This window comes from Giraffa tippelskirchi, chromosome 1 (genome assembly GCF_054371585.1).
Source record: "Giraffa tippelskirchi isolate mGirTip1 chromosome 1, T2T-mGirTip1v1.2.pri, whole genome shotgun sequence".
Taxonomy (NCBI): Eukaryota; Metazoa; Chordata; class Mammalia; order Artiodactyla; family Giraffidae; genus Giraffa; species Giraffa tippelskirchi.
This window is the reverse complement of record NC_137275.1, coordinates 225,763,112-225,782,533: the sequence shown is the minus strand read 5'-3', so window position 1 is coordinate 225,782,533 and position 19,422 is coordinate 225,763,112. Positions and strand designations below refer to the sequence as shown.

At 50.8% G+C, this 19,422-nt stretch overlaps 1 protein-coding gene and 1 long non-coding RNA gene across 2 annotated transcripts in view; one reads left to right on the top strand and one right to left on the bottom strand.

Moving 5' to 3' along the window:
* Positions 1-19,422, bottom strand: part of MYT1L (myelin transcription factor 1 like) — a 176,859-nt gene that overhangs the window by 141,360 nt on the left and 16,077 nt on the right. The gene's annotated exons all lie outside the window — the stretch shown is intronic.
* On the top strand, positions 946-3,286 carry LOC145541016 (uncharacterized). Its single transcript, XR_014078719.1, has 2 exons — positions 946-1,971; positions 2,075-3,286. It is a non-coding gene; the product is annotated as an uncharacterized LOC145541016 (long non-coding RNA).

Here is a 19,422-nt window from a genome sequence, read left to right as displayed (position 1 = left end):
CGGAGTCCACTCAAACCCATGTTCATTGAGTCAGTGATGCCATCCAACCATCTCAGCCTCTGCTGTCCCCTTCTTCTCCTGCCTTCAATCTTTCCCAGCATCAGGGTCTTTTCAAATGAGTCAGCTCTTCCCATTAGGTGGCCAAAGTGTTGGAGTTTCAGCTGCAACATCAGTCCTTCCAATAAACACCCAGGACTGATCTCCTTTAGGATAGACTGGTTGGATCTCCTTGCAGTCCAAGGGACTCTCAAGAGTCTTCTCCAACACCACAGTTCAAAAGCATCAATTCTTCGGTGCTCAGCTTTCTTTATAGTCCAACTCTCACATCCATACATGACCACTGGAAAAACCATAGCCTTGACTAGACGGACCTTTGTTGGCAAAGTAATGTCTCTTCTTTGTAATATGCTGTCTAGGTTGGTCATAATTTTCCTTCCAAGGAGTAAGCATCTTTTAATTTCATGGCTGCAATCACCATCTGCAGTGATTTTGGAGCCCAGAAAAATAAAGTCTGACACTGTTTCCACTGTTTCCCCATCTATTTACCATGAAGTGATGGGACCGGATGCCATGATCTTAGTTTTCCGAATGTTGAGCTTTAAGCCAACCTTTTCACTCTCCTCTTTCACTTTCATCAAGAGGCTCTTTAGTTCTTATTCACTTTCTGCCATAAGGGTGGTGTCATCTGCATATCTGAGGTTATTGATATTTCTCCCAGCAATCTTGATTCCAGCTTGTGCTTCCTCCAGCCCAGCATTTCTCATGATGTACTCTGCATATAAGTTAAATAAGCAGGGTGACAGTATACAGCCTTGACGTACTCCTTTTCCTATTTGGAACCAGTCTGTTGTTCCACATCCAGTTCTAACTGTTGCTTCCTGACCTGCATACAGATTTCTCAGGAGGCAGGTCAAGTGGGCTGGTAGTCCCATCTCTTGAAGAATTTTCCACAGTTTATTGTGATCCACACAGTCAAAGGCTTTGGCATAGTCAATAAAGCAGAAATAGATGTTTTTCTGGAACTCTCTTGCTTTCTCAGTGATCCAGCAGATGTTGGCAATTTGATCTCTGGTTCCTCTGTCTTTTCTAAAACCAGCTTGAACATCTGGCAGTTCATGGTTCACGTATTGCTGAAGCCTGGCTTGGAGAATTTTAAGCATTACGTGACCAGCGTGTGAGATGAGTGCAATTGTGTGGTAGTTTGAGCATTCTTTGGCATTGTCTTTCTTTGGGATTGGAATGAAAACTGACCTTTTCCAGTCTTGTGGCCACTGCTGAGTTTTCCAAATTTGCTGGCATATTGAGTGCAGCACTTTCACAGCGTCATCTTTAAGGATTTGAAACAGCTTAACTGGAGTTCCATCACCTCCACTAGCTTTGTTCGTAGTGATGCTTCCTAAGGCCCACTTGACTTCACATTCCAGGATGTCTGGCTCTAGGTGAGTGATCACACCATTGTGATTATCTGGGTCATGAAGATCTTTTTTGTATAGTTCTTCTGTGTATTCTTGCCACCTCTTCTTAATATCTTCTGCTTCTGTTAGGTCCCTATCATTTCTGTCCTTTATTGAGCCCATCTTTGCATGAATATTCCCTTGGTATCTCTAATTTTCTTGAAGAGATCTCTAGTCTTTCCCATGCTATTGTTTTCCTCTATTTCTTTGCATTGATCGCTGAGGAAGGCTTTATTATCTCTCCTTGCTATTCTTTGGAACTCTGCATTCAACTCTTTTCTCCTTTGCTTTTCGCTTACCTTCTTTTCACAGCTGTTTGTAAGGCCTCCTCAGACAGCCATTTTGCTTTTTTGCATTTCTTTTTCTTGGGGATTGTCTTGATTTCTGTCTCCTGTACAGTGTCATGAACCTCCATCCATAGTTCATCAGGCACTCTGCCGCGTACAGATCGCCAATAAAAGAAGTGGCATCTCACCCACGGTGGCCTAGGTCCTGCCTGTGGGTCCCCACACCCGCAGTCTGTCTGTGTCCCGAGTCTGGGCCCTGCCTGTGGGTCCCCACACCCGCAGTCTGTCTGTGTCCCGAGTCTGGGTCCTGCCTGTGGGTCCCCACCTCTGCAGTCTGTCTGTGTCCTGAGTCTGGGGCATCCACGCAGAGCTGTGCAGACGGCGTTCCTGTCTCCACCCCGGTGGGCCCGCGTGTGAAGCTCTTGCTCGGCTCAGAGGACTTGGGGCAGAGGGGACCCTCGCGCTGGGGAGACAGGGTCTGGTCCCTGAAGACACAGGGTTTCCTTTAGTTTTTCAGACAGCGGGGCAGAGACCAGTCGGGTGGCGGGGGGCCTGAGAAAGCTCCTAGTGAGCGCTCCTCGACCTCGGAGCTTCTGGGACCCTCTGGTCTCTGACAAGGATGAGCGTCCAGACTCACAACCAACCCGCACTTTTACCCACAGCCGTTAAAAACAACACGGGGTATGTTTCCTGAGGTGAGACCAGCCTTTGAAGAGAAACGTGCTGCTGCTGAGTCACGTCAGTCGTGTCCGACTCTGTGCAACCCCATAGATGGCAGCCCACCAGGCTCTGCCGTCCCTGGGATTCTTGAGAAAAGAATACTGGAGTGGGTTGCCATTTCCTTCTCCAATGCATGAAAGTGAAAAGTGAAAGTGAAGTCGCTCAGTTGTGTCCGACTCTTAGCGACCCCATGGACTGCAGCCTACCAGGCTCCTCCGTCCATGGGATTTTCCAGGCAAGAGTACTGGAGTGGGGTGTCATTGCCTTCTCCAAAGAGAAACGTGAAGCTCTGATAAAATTAAACATGATTGGCTGCCTTAGGAATCTTCGAAACCACCTAATTTTAAAGTCTCTCAATTAAAACAAAAATTCAAGGCAAACGCTTTCTTGCCAACTTGCTTTCCTTATATCTGGCAAACTTGGACTCTCTACTGAGAAGATATTTTACATTGATTTAAAAATACTTGCCTCAAAACAAATGCCAATTTCAAATAGTTCTGAAGTTTTTGATCTTGACTGCAGACACAGCGTTAACATATTGTGTCTCCCGTCTGTCTGCTCTGACTGAGGTGATTCCTCAAGCCCACCAAACCCTGAGTCTTTCTCAGGCAGCACCGGACACATGGGTCCTCTTACTGGCCTGGGAGCCCCTTCTTTCTGCAGCTGACGCAACTCACCGCCTAATTTCCAAGCTGTGCTTCCTCTCCCCAAATTGAGACACCCGCAAGATTCTGTTCCTGAGCCTCACGTCTCATCCTTGGCAATTTCTTTCACTGCGTGAATTTAACTTTTACCTTCAATTAAACAACACAGACTTTTACCTCCAAGCCTGTTTTTCCATCATGTTTCTCCTGAATTTCAAGCGTCTGCCCCATCCCTCAACCCAGAAATCAGGGGCTCCTCAGACGTAGCGCCCAGGCTTGTCCACACCATCCTGACCTTCGCGGTCACTTTCCTCGAGCGGAAAACCACCGTTCACTCTCTCCACGCCCCTTGGAGTTTTCAGTCAGCTGCGAGGTTTTGAAGTCTTTCCATCTCAGCTCTGAGATGACTCTCAAGTTCCCCTTTGACCTCCCCCTGTTCCTACTACATCCCCCTCCCCGCATTCTGGGCTCTGGGCCGCACCGTCTCTGCCCCGGCAACCCCTGAGTCTCAGCCATCCTCAATGCTTCGTTGTTTTCACGATGGGAACGCATTTTTAAATCTTGTGCAGAAACCCCACCTATAAGATGGCTGAAGTGAGGTGACAGTCAGGATGGAGTGAGGTGGGACTCTCTCAGCGGAGGCTTAGCAGAGTCCAGCTGAGAAGGCCCTTCTGCTCAGAGTCCTGGAGTGGTCCATCCCCAAACCAACATGAACATGGAGCGCTCCCCATCTGAGCTCTGAGCTCCAGCACCACGGCAGTGCCGCCTACTGAACTGCGGGATCCTGAAACGTGAGCCACGTCGCATTTCCCCAGCACGGTGTTTCACAGCGAAAAGTGCCCTGTGCTATCTATTGAATTGAAACCACCTTAAAACCCAGCACATGTAAGAAACATCCAGGCTGCTTTCTACATAAAAGAAGGCAGAGATAACTTGGAAGATCACCAGCATCAAGAGGAATAGACTGGGGGAATTTTGAGATCTCTTAAGAACAGCTATCAGATTGTTTTCAACGGGTACATAAATATGCAGCAGCCATCAGAGCTGGCAGCCCCGGGGGCTCCCAGCGGGCTGACCTGTGAGGATGGACAGCCACCTGACTCACCCAGGCTGCCACGGGGCATGAGCTCCATTTACATACATTTACATACAACATTCCTGTCACCCCAGCTCCCAGACCTGCACTCGGGATAGGTTTTTAAAAAGGTAGTGTGACCTATGGCAATTCTATGCAAACCCCATACTCAGAGCAAGATACAGGAAGCAAAACAAAAATCTAAACCAATCAGTTACGTGCCTGAGTAGGACAGACAGGCAGAGCCTCAGGGAGGGACGGAGAAGCCGGCAGCTGGGTGAGGGCATGTCTCCTCACACCCGGGGCTTTGAGACGGGGCAGCACCCAGCCCCATGTGCTTAGACCTCATTGGGCACCGCGGTGAGCTGGGCTCTGCATTAGGGTTTAACGTCTGATTTCCAGTTTCGCTGATGGAACAAAACCAGGCCAGCCCCACTGTCCTGTCCCCGCCACACGTGACCTTTGTCGATCTGAACCAGCCTTTCTGCAGGCTCCCTGTGGGTGAGAGTCAGATCACGTCCGTGTCCTCTGCTGTTCACCTGACCGGGTCTGAGGAGGGTTGGGTGGGTTTCTGCGGAGCGTGCTGATCTTGGACCCCGAATCCCACCTGCCCTGGGGCAGGGGCTGGGAGGAAAGCATCAGGGGTGGGGGGTTAGGGGGGAAGGAACACGTGAGCCCCCCGGGTGATCCCAGGTGCTTATTTCTCACCACCCACCAAGAGCCCTGGCCTCACTGGAAATGCAGCTTTTCACCGGACTGCTGCAGCTGCTTTCAGAGGTCCGTCTTCCGGCCCCGGGTCAGGGGCCACGGCAGGCCATCGCTAATCAGGTCAGCCTTCCTGACCGTAGGCCGGGAGGTGGGGGGCGTCTGGGTTCTGTGCTGGCCTCTGTGTCGGCCCTGCTGCTGCGGAGGGTGGCTGTCCCCTGCCCCCCACACGGCCACTAAGAGGAGAGGCGCACACGCCCGCCTGTGCGGCTGCTGGCCGAGCCCTGGGGTGGCCGCTGAGGAAGCCAGCACCCCCGCGCCCCAAGGAAGGGCAGAGCCAGCCTTCGTGGGTTTGCTCTCAAAGGGTGAGTGGTTTTCACTGAGCAGGAATGGTCAAGCCACGCGCAAAGGAGACAGGGACCCCAGAGGGAGGGGGCGTGCAGGAAATCCACACACAGGCAAACTCCCCTCAGCATCGCCAGGAAGCGGTCAGAAATTTGGTTGGAAAGGACAGAAGGTACCTGCCAGCTGGCTGAACATGCTGATAAGAGGGTGTACTAAGTAGGCTTCTGTGAACTATGTCAGCTTATTAAACGGTGCTGCTGGGGAAACAGTGGAAACAGTGGCTGACTTTATTTTTCTGGGCTCCAAAATCACTGCAGATGGTGATTGCAGCAATGAAATTAAAAGACGCTTACTCTTTGGAAGGAAAGTTATGACCAACCTAGACAGCATATTAAAAAGCAGAGACATCACTTTGCCAACAAAGGTCCATCTAGTCAAGGCTATGGTTTTTCCAGTGGTCATGTATGGATGTGAGAGTTGGACTATAAAGAAAGCTGAGCACTGAAGAATTGATGCTTTTGAACTGTGGTGTTGGAGAAGACTCTTGAGAGTCCCTTGGACTGCAAGGAGATCCAACCAGTCCATCCTAAAGGAGATCAGTCCTGGGTGTTTATTGGAAGGACTGATGTTGCAGCTGAAACTCCAACACTTTGGCCACCTAATGGGAAGAGCTGACTCATTTGAAAAGACCCTGATGCTGGGAAAGATTGAGGGCAGGAGGAGAAGGGGAAGACAGAGGATGAGATGGTCAGATGGCATCACTGACTCAATAGACATGGGTTTGGGTGGACTCCAGGAGTTGGTGATGGACAGGGAGGCCTGGCGTGCTGCGGTTCATGGGGTCGCAAAGAGTCGGACACCACTGAATGACTGAACTGAACTGAACTGAACATCATGTGACAGAAAGCAGTAGTCAGATATGGACTGACTATGTTCGTATATCAGGGATGCATATTAAGAGTGTAATGTACAGGAAAGATGCCCTATAATCAGCAGCAACATCCTTCAGAGGCTGGCTTAACATGGCCAAGCCAGCCAAGGGTCCAGACCGGCCAGCCCAGAGCTTCCGTTCGCGGTGTGGACGGCCTGGGGAGACCCTACTGTCACTGGAATGGCGCGGCTGGGATGAGAAGCCGTGTCAGTGGCCTGAGGCTCCTGGAGGGGTTCACACACAGCCCTGAGATGACTGGTGGTCTGTCTAGGGCAGTGTGGAGTCTGGGACCCCTCCCGAGAGGAGGGCGATTAAATGGATTTTTTTTTTTTTTTGAGGAAGTCCCTTTGAACTTCAATTTCCTTATCTGTAAAATGGAAGTTTTTTAAAAGTTTTTTTCAGCTGTAGAATTTTAGAATTTTTGAAAACGCTTCTAGGTACTCGACAGCTCAGAGTGAAGGACCCTGTTCTAAACGTATCACAAAGCGAAAGTTGATTTTGTAAAGATGTGTAATCACCCAAGGCAATCGTTTCCACTTTAGACTAAAGTGACGGTAAGTTCTGTGAATGCCTGGCTGACACACACGTGACCATGCCCACATCATAGTTGTGTATGCAGGTACACACACGTCAGTGTGTTATAGCTTCACCTAATAGGCTCTCCGTGCTTGGTGTGATGTGTTAGAATTACCTTCCTGTGCATGAGACAATCTAGGTTGTATTCCATTAAAAATAGATCTAATAAATTATCTTCAAAACTGCCAACTGAAGAATTGCACATAACTTAGAAAATTACTGGCATCTGACAATTGTCGATATGTCAATATATCTTGACCAAACACCTATTTCTAGATGTAGGATGATACAAAAGTAAATACACATAATCACTCCATGACTTACTAATTGCTCATGTAACATTTATACATGCTTATTTGCGTATTTCATAATTTGTTTAAGTTACTTCTTCCCTTCTGAGGCAGGGTACCAAGCACAGATCACCTTCTGGTGAAGTACCAATTACAGTGTATGATTCAGCATGTCTTAAAATATCCAGATTCATATTTTGTTTCTAACCTCTGATCCGCACCTATTATGTGGTCACTCACTCATTCCTATATCTTCACTCTGTAAATACAAACTGAAGGCCTACTCTTTGCCAGCTGTTGTTCTTAACGCTAAAGATTCATGTCAAGAAATAAGAGGCAGCAATTGGCCTAACTGATTTAAACAAATATAAATCAGTTTAAGATATTTTCTTCTTAGCTTTGTTAGAAAGGTATTTGTAAGCTGAATGTGCATCCTTAGAAATTATGCAGGAGTCACAGATGTTGATTTCTTCAAAAGTATATTGAGGTGGAAGCTCGTGAATGTGTAATAACATCCCTGAAAGTACAGTGTAAGTTAATGGGAAATGATGAGGCAGTCTGAACCAATCTGATTTATGTATCATTTTAGTTATACATTCAGCTGGCCTTAAGCTATGTCTCTGTTTTGACTACTAACCAGAGTGACCATACAGCTCAGCATTAATGGGTACCTGGCCAAAATGTCTTCACTTTTCAAAATTAAATCAGATTTGTAAAATCTATATTACACTCTGATGAAAGCATTGGTTTCTAGTGTCTCACGTGGGGAGGACACGGCTATTTCTCGATTATTCTGGCTTTGTGTTGAGTATTTCTTGACTTCCCTGACGGCTCAGTGGGTAAGCACCTGCCTGCAACGCAGGGAGACACAGGAGACCCGGGTTCAGTCCCTGGGCCGGGAAGATCCCCTGCAGGAGGGAATGGCAACCCACTCCAGTATCTTTGCCTGGAGAATCCCACGGACAGAGGAGCCTGGTGGGCTACAGTCCATGGGGTTGCAAAGGGTTGGACCCGTGTGAGCACATGGCACATTGAATATGTCTATGACGGACTTTCTGAAATGTGTGGACCTTCCATCACCAGCTCCAATAAACAGCAGGCTACTAATTTCTGACAAGCCTCTTGCTTTCCAAGTTAAAGCTTGTGTTTCCATGGCTTTCAGGGGCATGGACTGTCAGCGTCCTCGGCCCCAGGGCGCCTCGGGCCCCTGGGATCATCCTCACGACATCCCTGCAGTTGCGACAATGAAGAGACGCAGAGAAAACGGCAGGAGGGGAGGCCCTGGGTGTGGGGGGAACACTCAAGACTGAGGCAAATCGGATCCCGTTAACCCATCTTTTTAAAAGAGTAGGCAAAGGCAGGGGCTCAGATTCAGTGAGCTTTCCAGGGCGCAGTGGTTGGTACAGTGGACAAGCGGTGCCCCCCATCTCCGTGTCCCAGGGCAGCAAGGCAGGACTCCACCCGACCCGGGGCCTCCAGGCCAGGCTGGGCGCAGGGCTACCGAGTGAAAAGCACTTTGGCATCGAGAGAAAAATAGTCTCGTTTTTCAGTACTTGAAGGTGACAAAAGGAATTAACATTTTAAAAATATTCTAGGTTTCACCTGGCTACAGGGGCTTCCCTGGTGGCTCAGATGGTAAAGAATCTGCCTGCAATGCAGGAGACCCAGGCTCGATCCCTGGGTCAGGAAGATCCCCTGGAGGAGGGCATGGCGACCCACTCCAGTATTCTTACCTGGAGAATCCCATGGACAGAGGAGCCTGGAGGGCTACAGCCCATGGGGTCACAGAGAGTCGGACATGACTGAGTGACTAACAGCTTCACTTTCATGTTCTAACAGAAATGATAGGGAGTGGGGGATCTTGGGATAAAGACAACTCCCTGTCCCGGCCGCTTTGTCTGGCATCCAGGCGCCCTGGAAGACACAGAAAATTGAACGACTTGCCAACCCCTGGTGGGAGGTGTGCGCACCGTGGACGCTCTGGGGGGGCTCAGTGAGGACCCCCCCTCCCCCACTCAGCGTCCCATTTGAACTTCTATTCGCAGTCACATCGCGGTAAGGAGGGGTTGATTCTGACAGATAACCGTGCCAGCTCCTTTAGGACCTGAGCAGGGAGCACTCACAGGTAGGCGCTGGGAGGGCTGATCAGGCCTCTAAGTGCCTGCAGGCGAGCTGTTCAGTTCCTCTCATTTTAAAAACAAGACAGAGGGCTAAAACTTACTGTGTTCTCTTACAGAAATTTCTAAAAGTCCGACAAACACTGAGCAGAAATTCCCTCAAAAAAGACTGTCGGTATCGACACAATTCAGTTCAGATGTCCAGACACAGGATATACCCTGAACTTGACGTCAGACTGAGGGCTGCCCAGGTCGGCCTGGAGCCCCCAGCTTCCACCCTTCCCTTTCTCCCCGATGCCTTCAGTACCCAGGGAGCCGAATCTGTCCACACACCTGTTCACGTTGGAAACACAGTCACCGTCCGTTCCTCCCTTCCTGTCAAGTCCCCACATCAACTAGTCTGCACATCTCTGCCTCCCAAACACATCTCACATCAAGCGCGTGACTTGAAGGGCGTCCTTGGCTGAGTGGAGACTCCCACGCGTATGAGTGACCGACTAGCCTTCTTCCCAGGACCTGGACGCCTGCATCTCCCCCCCATCCCTCCTCCACCTGCCCTTCTGGGTTCCAGGGGGCCTCTCAGGTGGCAGGGCTCCGCCTGCCGCGTGGTCAGGGGCCATATTCATCCGTCTGTGCTCCCGCGTGCAGTCTTGCTGTTGGTCCTGCCACCAGCTATATCGCCCCCTCTTTGATTCGTCTGCTGTGGCCTCAGTCACAGGCCGGCCACGTGTATGCCCCTGCAACCTTCAGAATGCAGTCGAAGCTCCGACGTGCCTGCAGGGTCATTCGTGAGGAGGCCCAGCTCCCCCTCGGATCAACCTGCTTTGAAGGACCCGCCAGCTCTCTGGGACCCTTTGCTGTCCCCGCCCTCCCTTTCCTGACCCCGTCTTATTCCCGGGGGATCCAGCAGAGGAGAATGGACCCAGCACAAAGTGGGGGTACTGAGGCTTGGGCACCCCCCACCCCTGCCCCGGGAATAAGGCGGGGTCAGGAAAGGGAGGGCGGGGACCACCAAGCGTCCAGTACCACCGCCCAGCATCCTGCGCTGAGCTGTTTACCCCGCCCTGCGGTCAGTACAGGGCCTCTGCTCTGTGTCCCGTCCATCCTCACGGTCCCGGCCTGCCTGGCCAGCGGCCAGGGAACACTTGTCGAGAGGACAGCGTTTCACCGAGTGCTTTTCCTGCTCTTGGTGAGTACTGTTGGGGAACACTCTCTCTCACAAACACTGTGGCATTTAGTCCTCACAGCATCACAGTGACAGCTGATGAAGATCTACGTATGCCCTTTACTTGTTTATGGACAAACTTCTGGTTCATACACTAGTCAATCAGTGGGAATCTCCACTTGCTACTGTTATAAAACCGCAAGTTTAGCCTCTGAAGGACGATTCAAAGTTGATCCTACGGATGGGGAAACGTGGCTCATCATGGATGAGCATGCTTGTTGCTGAGGAATAGTTGGGACTTTGGACCCAACGTGTGTGTGAGTGTGCGAGTGTCCATGTGCGAGTGTGTGCAAGTGTGTGAGTCAAAGTGTGAGTGTGAGTGAAACTCGTCTGTGAGTGAACCTTGTGGGGCACCCCGTCTGCAGTACGAGCTGGTCACAGCTGGTGACCTGTGCAGGTGGCAGGGTTCCGGTCTCACTGTGTTTGCCCAGATTTCTGGGTTGGTCTGGCATCACCAGGTTCTGTGTTTGGGGACCAGGGTCCACCTGCAGGGTAACCTTCTCCGCTAGCACTTCACCTGCCTCTGCTGGACTCGTGGGGAAGGAGCTAAAGTCCGTGTGCATCCAACACGCACACCTACACACACGTGATCCATCCAGCGAGTCCTTGTGAACACGTGTCCCCTGGACACGGGGGGCGGGGTGACTGGAGGGGAGGGGCCAGGAGGGGAGCCTGCAGAGGACCCTTCCCCACTCGGGTCCACGCGGCCTCTGGAGCCAGAGGGTCCAGGGAAGCGGCTGACGGTCCGGGACATCGTCCTGCCCAGAAGTGAGCTGGGTGTGTAAAATGTGCAGCTGTGTGCATCCAGGTCAGAAAATCAATTGCAAGTGAATTTTTTATTCACATTTTCAAGTTCTGGAAGGAACTTGAAACATGGCCTTTTAATCAATTAACCTCTTCTCAAAGAGCATATAAAAAGTGTGATAGCTATTTGAGAAAAATACTGATATTTTATTTTCTGTCAGTTTCTAAAGAGTAAGTCATTTATGAGGGGCAGGTCATGGGATGGGGTAGTTATTTGCCACTCCGAAGTAAAATTATTTCCTATTAGATGTCAATATCTTCTAATTCACCTATCATTCTATCAATTTCAGGTCAAAACCACTCAACGATCAGCTAATTATTTTATTGTATTTGTTCAATCACTAATGCCAACAACATATCCACAGTAACAAATGTGCTTCAAAACAGGAAAAAATGGGGACAGTCAAATGAGCCAAAAGGAAAAATAGGATAAGTCATCTTGAAGAACACAGTTTTGATGGTATCACCTTCTCTCGAAGGCTTGCTTGTAAAAATGCACTTATCTAAAAATCCAAAGGACCTGGGGTTCATTCTACAAAAATTTCACATAGTAAGTGAACATAAAAACACACCACTGTTGCATTAATAGTTTTGTTGCTGGTAACTTGTTCTTTTTAATTCAACTAAAGCTTTGAGTAAAGGCAGGAATTAAGACACACGCACGGATTTCCTGTTGGTGTGATTGGTGGCTCTTGGTGAAGATGATGCCTGTGCTGCCTGGGTTTCTCAGGGACACCTGCCCACCCAGCCCAGCATCCCCTGTGGGGCAGGCCCACCTCGGGGCTTCACGCTGGGATGGCGGGGAGAGTCTGCTCCGCTCTGCACATCGTGGGCTGAACGGAAGTTAATGCTGGCTCATGCCTCAGTGACTCTCAGTTTTACAAAGACGTCCTTTGTCTTTTACCAAACGGTTTCCTCCAGCATAGCCGTGTCTTTACGCTCTGGGGAAGGGTGTTGGGGGCGGGACACCCCACCCCCAGCAGCAGGAGCACAGTGCGGCTGCCATGGACCAGCTCCCCTGCTTCCCGGAGGGGGACGCCCCCGTGGCGCACTGGTGGGCTGTTGGAGGAGGGCGGGGCTCGGGGGACCTGCGTCCTGCAGCTGAAGCAGATGGTGTCAGGCAGTCGTCAGCCATTGCTCCAGCCAACATCTTTCTCAACAACCATCTTCCCATTGGAGCCCTCGGATGTGGTTGCCTAGAACCTGACAATCTCCCCCGAGGGAAGGTTCTCGCTTTCTGCTGAGATCTCAGGGTGAAAGGACTGCGTTTATTTAAATTCTTGTAAGGAACTGTTTCATGAAGCCACCCTCCTTCCCTTTAGGTTTGTCACCAAACAACCAGGGTGTCCCAGGTGGCTCAGTGGTAAAGCATCTGCCTGCCACGTGGGAGACCTGGGTTTGATCCCTGGGTTGGGAAGATCCCCTGGAGAAGGGAATGTCTACCCACTCCAGTATTCTGGCCTGGAGATGTCCATGGACTGTATAGTCCATGGTTAGTTGTAAAGAGTCGCAAACGACTGAGAGCCTTTCACTTTTGCTTATGTTAACTTGAACTGTGGACTTTGTTTTCAAGGCAAGGACAGGTGTAGATTATGAAGGACATTTGAAGGGCAAATGATGTGAATGACCTCTGTGACTCACGTGACACTTTGCTGAGCCATTGACCGATTCAGTGCCCAGAGTCACTAGGTTGCACATCGTACATTTAGTCACAGCGACCCCTGCATTTTCTTAGGAGCCCAGCTCTAGCATGTTAGCTACAGTTGGTGCTCAATCGCAGCGGTCATCCGGTGAAATTGCTGGCTCTTTCCTTATCCATGGTCAGTGCTGGGGGAAGTGGACTTCTCAGGCCCTCGGCCCGCTCTGCCCTTCTGACCTCCCGCGGCCTCGAGGTCAGCACCTCCCTCCAGGTTCTCGGGTGACCCTCACTCAGTTCCTAAGCCTCACGGACTGGCCACTGTCCCCCTCCTGAGCTCACCCCTCATGCCTCATCCTGGAAATCACCCCAACAGCGGCCTCTGGAGCTCGAAGCCAGGCAACTGGGCATCCTTTGTGCTCCCCACCACCAGGCTCTGCCCCCTGCAGCCCCTCACCTGGCAGTCTGCCCTCCACCTCCCTGAACCCCTCCAGCCCCGTCTCAGGTGACCTGACGTCACGGAAACCCTGCTGGTGACTCAAAGTCTCCATCCCTCCTTCCTTCCCTCAGTCACACCTGATCCTCCCCCACACCCGGGTCTTCCTCCCCTCAAGCCCAGGAATGGCCTGGCCTCACCTCATCATGTATGACTGTGAGAGGTGGAACGTAAATAAAGTTGAGCACTGAAGAATTGATGCTTTTGAACTGTGGTGTTGGAGAAGACTCTTGAGAGTCCCTTGGACTGCAAGGAGATTTAACCAGTCCATCCTAAAGGAGATCAGTCCTGAGTGTTCATTGGAAGGACTGATGTTGAAGCTGAAACTCCAATACTTTGGCCACCTCATGCAAACTGACTCATTGGAAAAGACCCTGATGCTGGGAAAGATTGAGGGCAGGAGAAGGGGATGGCAGAGGATGAGATGGTTGGATGGCATCACCGACTCAATGGACATGAGTTCGAGCAAGCTCTGGGCATTGGTGACGGACAGGGGAGCCTGGCGTGCTGCGGTCCATGGGGTCACAAAGAGTCAGACACGACTGAGTGACTGAACTGAACTGAACACCTTGTCAGTAAGACAGGAACGGCTCAAGACAGTGGCCCCAGCTCCCAGGCTTCTGCGCCCTGTCTGTCTCCCTGTGTCTTGAAGCTGTGCCTGCCTGAACCACATCTGCTCCCTCGAGGCTGCCTCTGTCTGCAGCAGAGCCCCGCGCCCTCCCGCGCAGGAGACCCCTCCACCCCAGATGGATTCCTCTGCTGCCCTGCCACCCTCCCCTTTGCACCCGTCTTCCGTAAAACCGAGCTCGGTGAGCACAGGGGCTTTGCTCTGCTCTCTGTGGGGTCCCCAGCATCTGGGGGTGCCCGTCCCTTCAGGGGTGCTCAGTGATAAATGTTAAATAAGCGAATAAATGGCTGTGGACACACAAAAGGTATCCAGTTATCCACACATTGGTAAAAATGAACATCAATTTACAAGTAATCTCCAGAGAAGATGAGGTCCCAGTTTGACTGAAGGGGCATTTGATTAGACAGGAGCACATGGGAATAGATAGGAAGACATGGTTTTTACCATTTTGGTTAACAGAGAATGAGTCCATCAAACAGAATTTTTTTTTTTCCCTAGAAGATGAATGACTGAAGAAAAAGCCCAGACAGGTACTTTTCTTGTGCTGTTAACTTAACTAACTGAAGTATTGGTTTCCTGGATGAAACATTTTAAGTTATTATTTTGCTATCTCTTTTCCCTATTGTTGTTGTTGTTTAGTTGTGACCCCATGCGCTGGAGCCCACAAGGCCCCTCTGTCCATGGGCTCTCCAGGCAAGAACGCTACAGTGGGGGTCCAGTTTCTCCTCCAGGGCATCTTCCCGACCCAGGGGTCAAACCCACATGGGCTACATTGCAGGTGGATTCCTTACCACTGAGCCAATCTTTTATTAACCTGTCTGTCTCACCCACATATGTGTTGCTTTCGTGCATGAATGTGTTATACATTTACGTATACATGAACAGATAAGAAATCACTGCTGATGGTGACTGCAGCCATGAAATTAAAAGACGCTTACTCCTTGGAAGGAAGGTTATGGCCAAACTAGATAGCATATTTAAAAGCAGAGACATTACTTTGCCAACAAAGGTCCATCTAGTCAAGGCTATGGTTTTTCCAGTGGTCATGTATGGATGTGAGAGTTGAACAGTGAAGAAAGCTGAGCGCCACAGAATTGATGCTTTTGAACTGTGGTGTTGGGGAAGACTCTTGAGAGTCCCTTGGACTGCAAGGAGATCCAATCAATCCATCCTAAAAGAGATCAATCCTGGGTGTTCATTGGAAGGACTGATGTTGAAGCTGAAACTCCAATACTTTGGCCACCTCATGCGAAGAGTTGACTCATTGGAAAAGACCCTAATGCTGGGTAGGATTGGGGGAAGGAGGAGAAGGGGATGACAGAGGATGAGATGGTTGGATGGCATCACCAACTCGATGGACACGGGTTTGGGTAGACTTCGGGAGTTGGTGATGGACAGGGAGGCCTGGCGTGCTGCAATTCATGGGGTCGCAAAGAGTCGGACACGACTGAGCGACTGAACTGAACTGAACAGATAAGAAAATAGTAAGACGATATCTGCTGTTAACATCTGTGTGTAAATCATGGACAAAGTTACAAAGCAAAGGTTTCTTTGTAAGTTAAAGCCACCGTACTTGTGACTCACCATCAGAACTAGATGTACCCGAAGTTAATTTTTGTCAGCAGCTACATATGCAAGTGTTTAAATACAAATAAAGTGAACTATATGATGTCAAAACTCCCCCCAAGAATCTCCCAACTCCCACAACAGAATGCACAGCTGGGTGTGGATATGATGGGCAACCAGCATACGATCAAAATAATAACAAAATATTCAACAGGGTTTGAAAAGTGCCAGTCTCCTGCTCAGACGCAGGGTGGAATTAAGACCGTGTCTGTCGGTTCAGATGTCCTCTTGCCTTGATTTTACAAAGGGACCCAGGATGTAACAGACCTGACGGCAGGGATGGTGACTGAGTGACAGGGGCCAGTCTAGTCTCCCTCCCTGCACACTCAAGCTTGGCTGCAGGGACGGGCTGGCTCTTTAAACAGGCCCAGGATCCACGGGCTCTTTAAAAATAACTCAGTTCACAACAAGGACTCCGTGCTCCTCCCCTCCCCCACCTCTATTTTGGGACGCCAGCCCTGTTGTCACGGAGCAGAATGACATTCACAGCAGGTACAACTGACACATGGAAATTGGTTGGCTCAGCGGCACTAATTGGGTATCTGTACTTGGGAGGATGATGGCGCAAGGGGGAGGTGTTTAAACCTGTGAGTTCAGAACCCCGTTTAGGGTCCATTTCCACGTAAATGAAGAGCCCCCGCAGCTTCAGCTTCGGTGCAAGGCGTGTGGTAAGACATCCAAGCCAGCCCCAGACTGCAGGGAGAAGCCTTGAGCAAGGAAACCCAGACAGAAGAAAACCGTTTTTTCCTTACCTTCTCCATGCAAGATTTATGCAAGAAACTCCCATTAGCACTAATGAGACTTATGCATGTAAATCTCCCATGAAACGACAGGGGATTAGCCCCATCCATCACCATGCAGACGTGGCTTCCAGGGAGGCTTCTAGCAGACAGACTGCCTCCCCTTAAAGTGCTGAGGCAGCAGACCTCGGCGAGGCCTGGGGAGGAGGGGTCCCCATGGAGCCGCACGGGGGCGGGGGCGGGGCGGAGGGGCTGATCTGCACGAGTGGGCAGGATTCAGAGATCGCAGGCAGAGCCCCCTCCTGCTCACCACACAGCAAGAGCAAAATGAGACCAATAACCCGCCTTGGGCAGATGGGTTCCCTGACCACCCCAGTTCCACACTTTCTCTTAGGAGGACAGACGACGCATTCCCAGCAACCAACAGTCCCCAGGGTCCTGCCAGGCTCTGCACACGTCTCGGGAAGGAGACCTGTTGCCTCTTTCCAGGCGGGACCTGCGCTTCCTGCCGCAGAATCGCTGCTGGTGGAGATTCTGTCTCCACCAGGTTCCTGGATGGAAGGGCTATCTGATCCCAGGACGCCTCTCCTCTCCCCCGAGTGTCTCTCTGCCCACTCCTTTCCCACGGATCCGCCCCAGGTCCTCTCTGCTGGCCTCGCGGGATGTCTGTCCTGTGCTGGGAGTGTCAGCTCCGCCCAGCCACAGCCTCTGCGGGCTCTCCACGAACACTCGGTGGATATAAACACGGACGGTGAATTTCAAGGGGGGCAGGATCCTTAGGTACCCCCAGGCCACAGCGTGGAGAAGAAATCCCTCCCCCGGCCCCAGGGGCCTTGCCTGTCCTCCCTGCTCCTCCAACACTGACCAGCGTCTGTGTAGAAACGCCTTCAAAGTGTACACACAGCGACACTCGTGGGCTTTGCGCCCTGTGAGTTTTCATTCCACAACACATGCTGGGCTGCAGTTCATACAAGCTCCTGCCTTCAAAACGAATTCTTAGCATTCCATTGCAGCAATACAGGGAATTCACTTAAGCAGTCTTTATGGACAAATAGTTGTGTACAAAATCCTGCTCTTGCAAACAAGTCTGCAACGTGTAATGAAAAACAGACAAGTCTTCTAAAACGCTAACTAGGTGACAAATGCCATTAGATTCATCCAGTCCTGACCACCAGGCTCCAAGGTAAATGCGGCACAGTCATGCCTGACGTCCAGAGGGAGACGGAGACCCGAGAGACGGTAGCTTGTCCAAGGTCAAGCTTGGACGTGGATCCCGCGGCACCGCTGCACTGCAGCGTCACACACACACCATCACACACACACACGAGGCTCCTGAGTGTGTCTGTGCACTAAGTCCACAGACGTGGAAGAGCTAACACGAAGGCAAGGTCTTGCTAAGCTTCGCTGGTGTTGCTCCTGTCTGTAACCCATCCTCCTCAGCACTGTTGGAGCGTGGCTGGTGGGTGCGATGCCATGACACTGTGACTGTCGCGTGGATGATACTCATGAAGCTGAACACCTTTTCCAACGGAAAAGCCACTTGTATCTTCTCTGAAATATCTCCCGTATCTTCCCATGTGTGGTTAATAATTGTCAGATTTAATGTGCTGGTAAGTCACCGTCTGTCACTGCTCGGTTCTAATGGGGTTGTTCCTTATTTGTTTATTAATGCAACCTTAAAACAAGGCATGCCCTATAATTTTCATCTTTGGAAAGTGATTTTGATTAGGGAAGATTTATTCATTTAGCTTCTATATTATCTATGTTTAAATTTAACACCGCTTTCAAGACGGGAATGCGTTCTTCACTATGTTTCAGCAAGTGCCTGTTAATTCCCACCCATGAATTTTACATTGGATTTAAATTGTGCATGAAAGCCACCCATGAGATAAGGGCTAACGTGATTTTTATTCTGGTCAAATGAGAACATATGCACGAGGCAAAACAAAATGATACAAGTGAGGATAGTTGTATTTCCTCACCCAAAGAAAAAACACATAAACCTCCAGTGGCCATTCTAGAACCTTCTCTGGGATGTGGCTACTTGAAAATCCCCTTCTAGGAGTGAGAAGAAAGCTGAACATTCGCTGAACACACCTCCTTCAGCAGATACTACGCAAGGCTTAGGCTATTGCATCCAGTTACAGGTTTCCATTGTCCGGCAGGAAATTTTAAAGCTCAGCATACTACTTCTTTATGAAAACATAAATTCCACTAACTCCATATAGAAGGGACTGTTGACATTAGCAGACTCAGAGGTTTAATGATAAAACCTCTTCAGTGGAAGATGTTGCCAGTTATTTAAGCAGAATGTGTCTCTCCAAACACATAAACGATGGTAGAGCTTTATAAACAAAATGGTGAACAAACGGTCAGACCCAAAGAGAGGGTGTGAACTGTCATTAGGAAGGAAATATGTAGATTAAATCAAAGTCTGCATTTGGCTTCGGCCAGTGCCGCATAGTGCCCCAATGAGGCCTCGGGGTGCACATTTGTCACTCGTCACGGACTTTCAGTCTCCCGGGGGTTTGTGCAGCCCCTGCAGGGCCAAGGGACCCCCCAGCACCCTGAGGTGTGGCGCACCACGGACATGGAGCACGCGGAGGGCACAGCCACGCAGCTCTGGGGGCGCTTCGGCTCGTGGGGTGTTTCAGGAAATTTACAGTATGCAGTCTGATGTTCACAACTCCTGGGGCCGGGAACCCCCAGGTCCCTTCCGCCCGCTCCCCCTGCAGACAGCTCCCAGTGGCCCTGTGAGGTCGGGGCGGCCCGCCTAGCGTGAGGGCGCCGTCAGCAAAGCCCTGGGCTCCCTGGGGACCTCTGGCTTCTGAGGTTTCCCAGGTTCAGCTCCCGGGAAACGGGAGGCAGGGCATCCCGACTCTGAAACTCACGTGTGGAAAAGCACACGTCCCTGAAGCTCCCACGGGCCCATGGGGGTCAGGCGACCCCCAGTCTCACGGTCAGGAGGCGCGTGAGGTCACAGCCGCGGGTCGCGGGCCGACCTGGCTCACGGCAGCAGGACCGCCGCGGAGCCCAGACGCGCTCCCTCTGTGACCCCGGGCCCGCAGGGGGACTCGGAGGCCCCTGTCACCCCCACCCCGCGGACCTCTCCTGCTCCGGAAC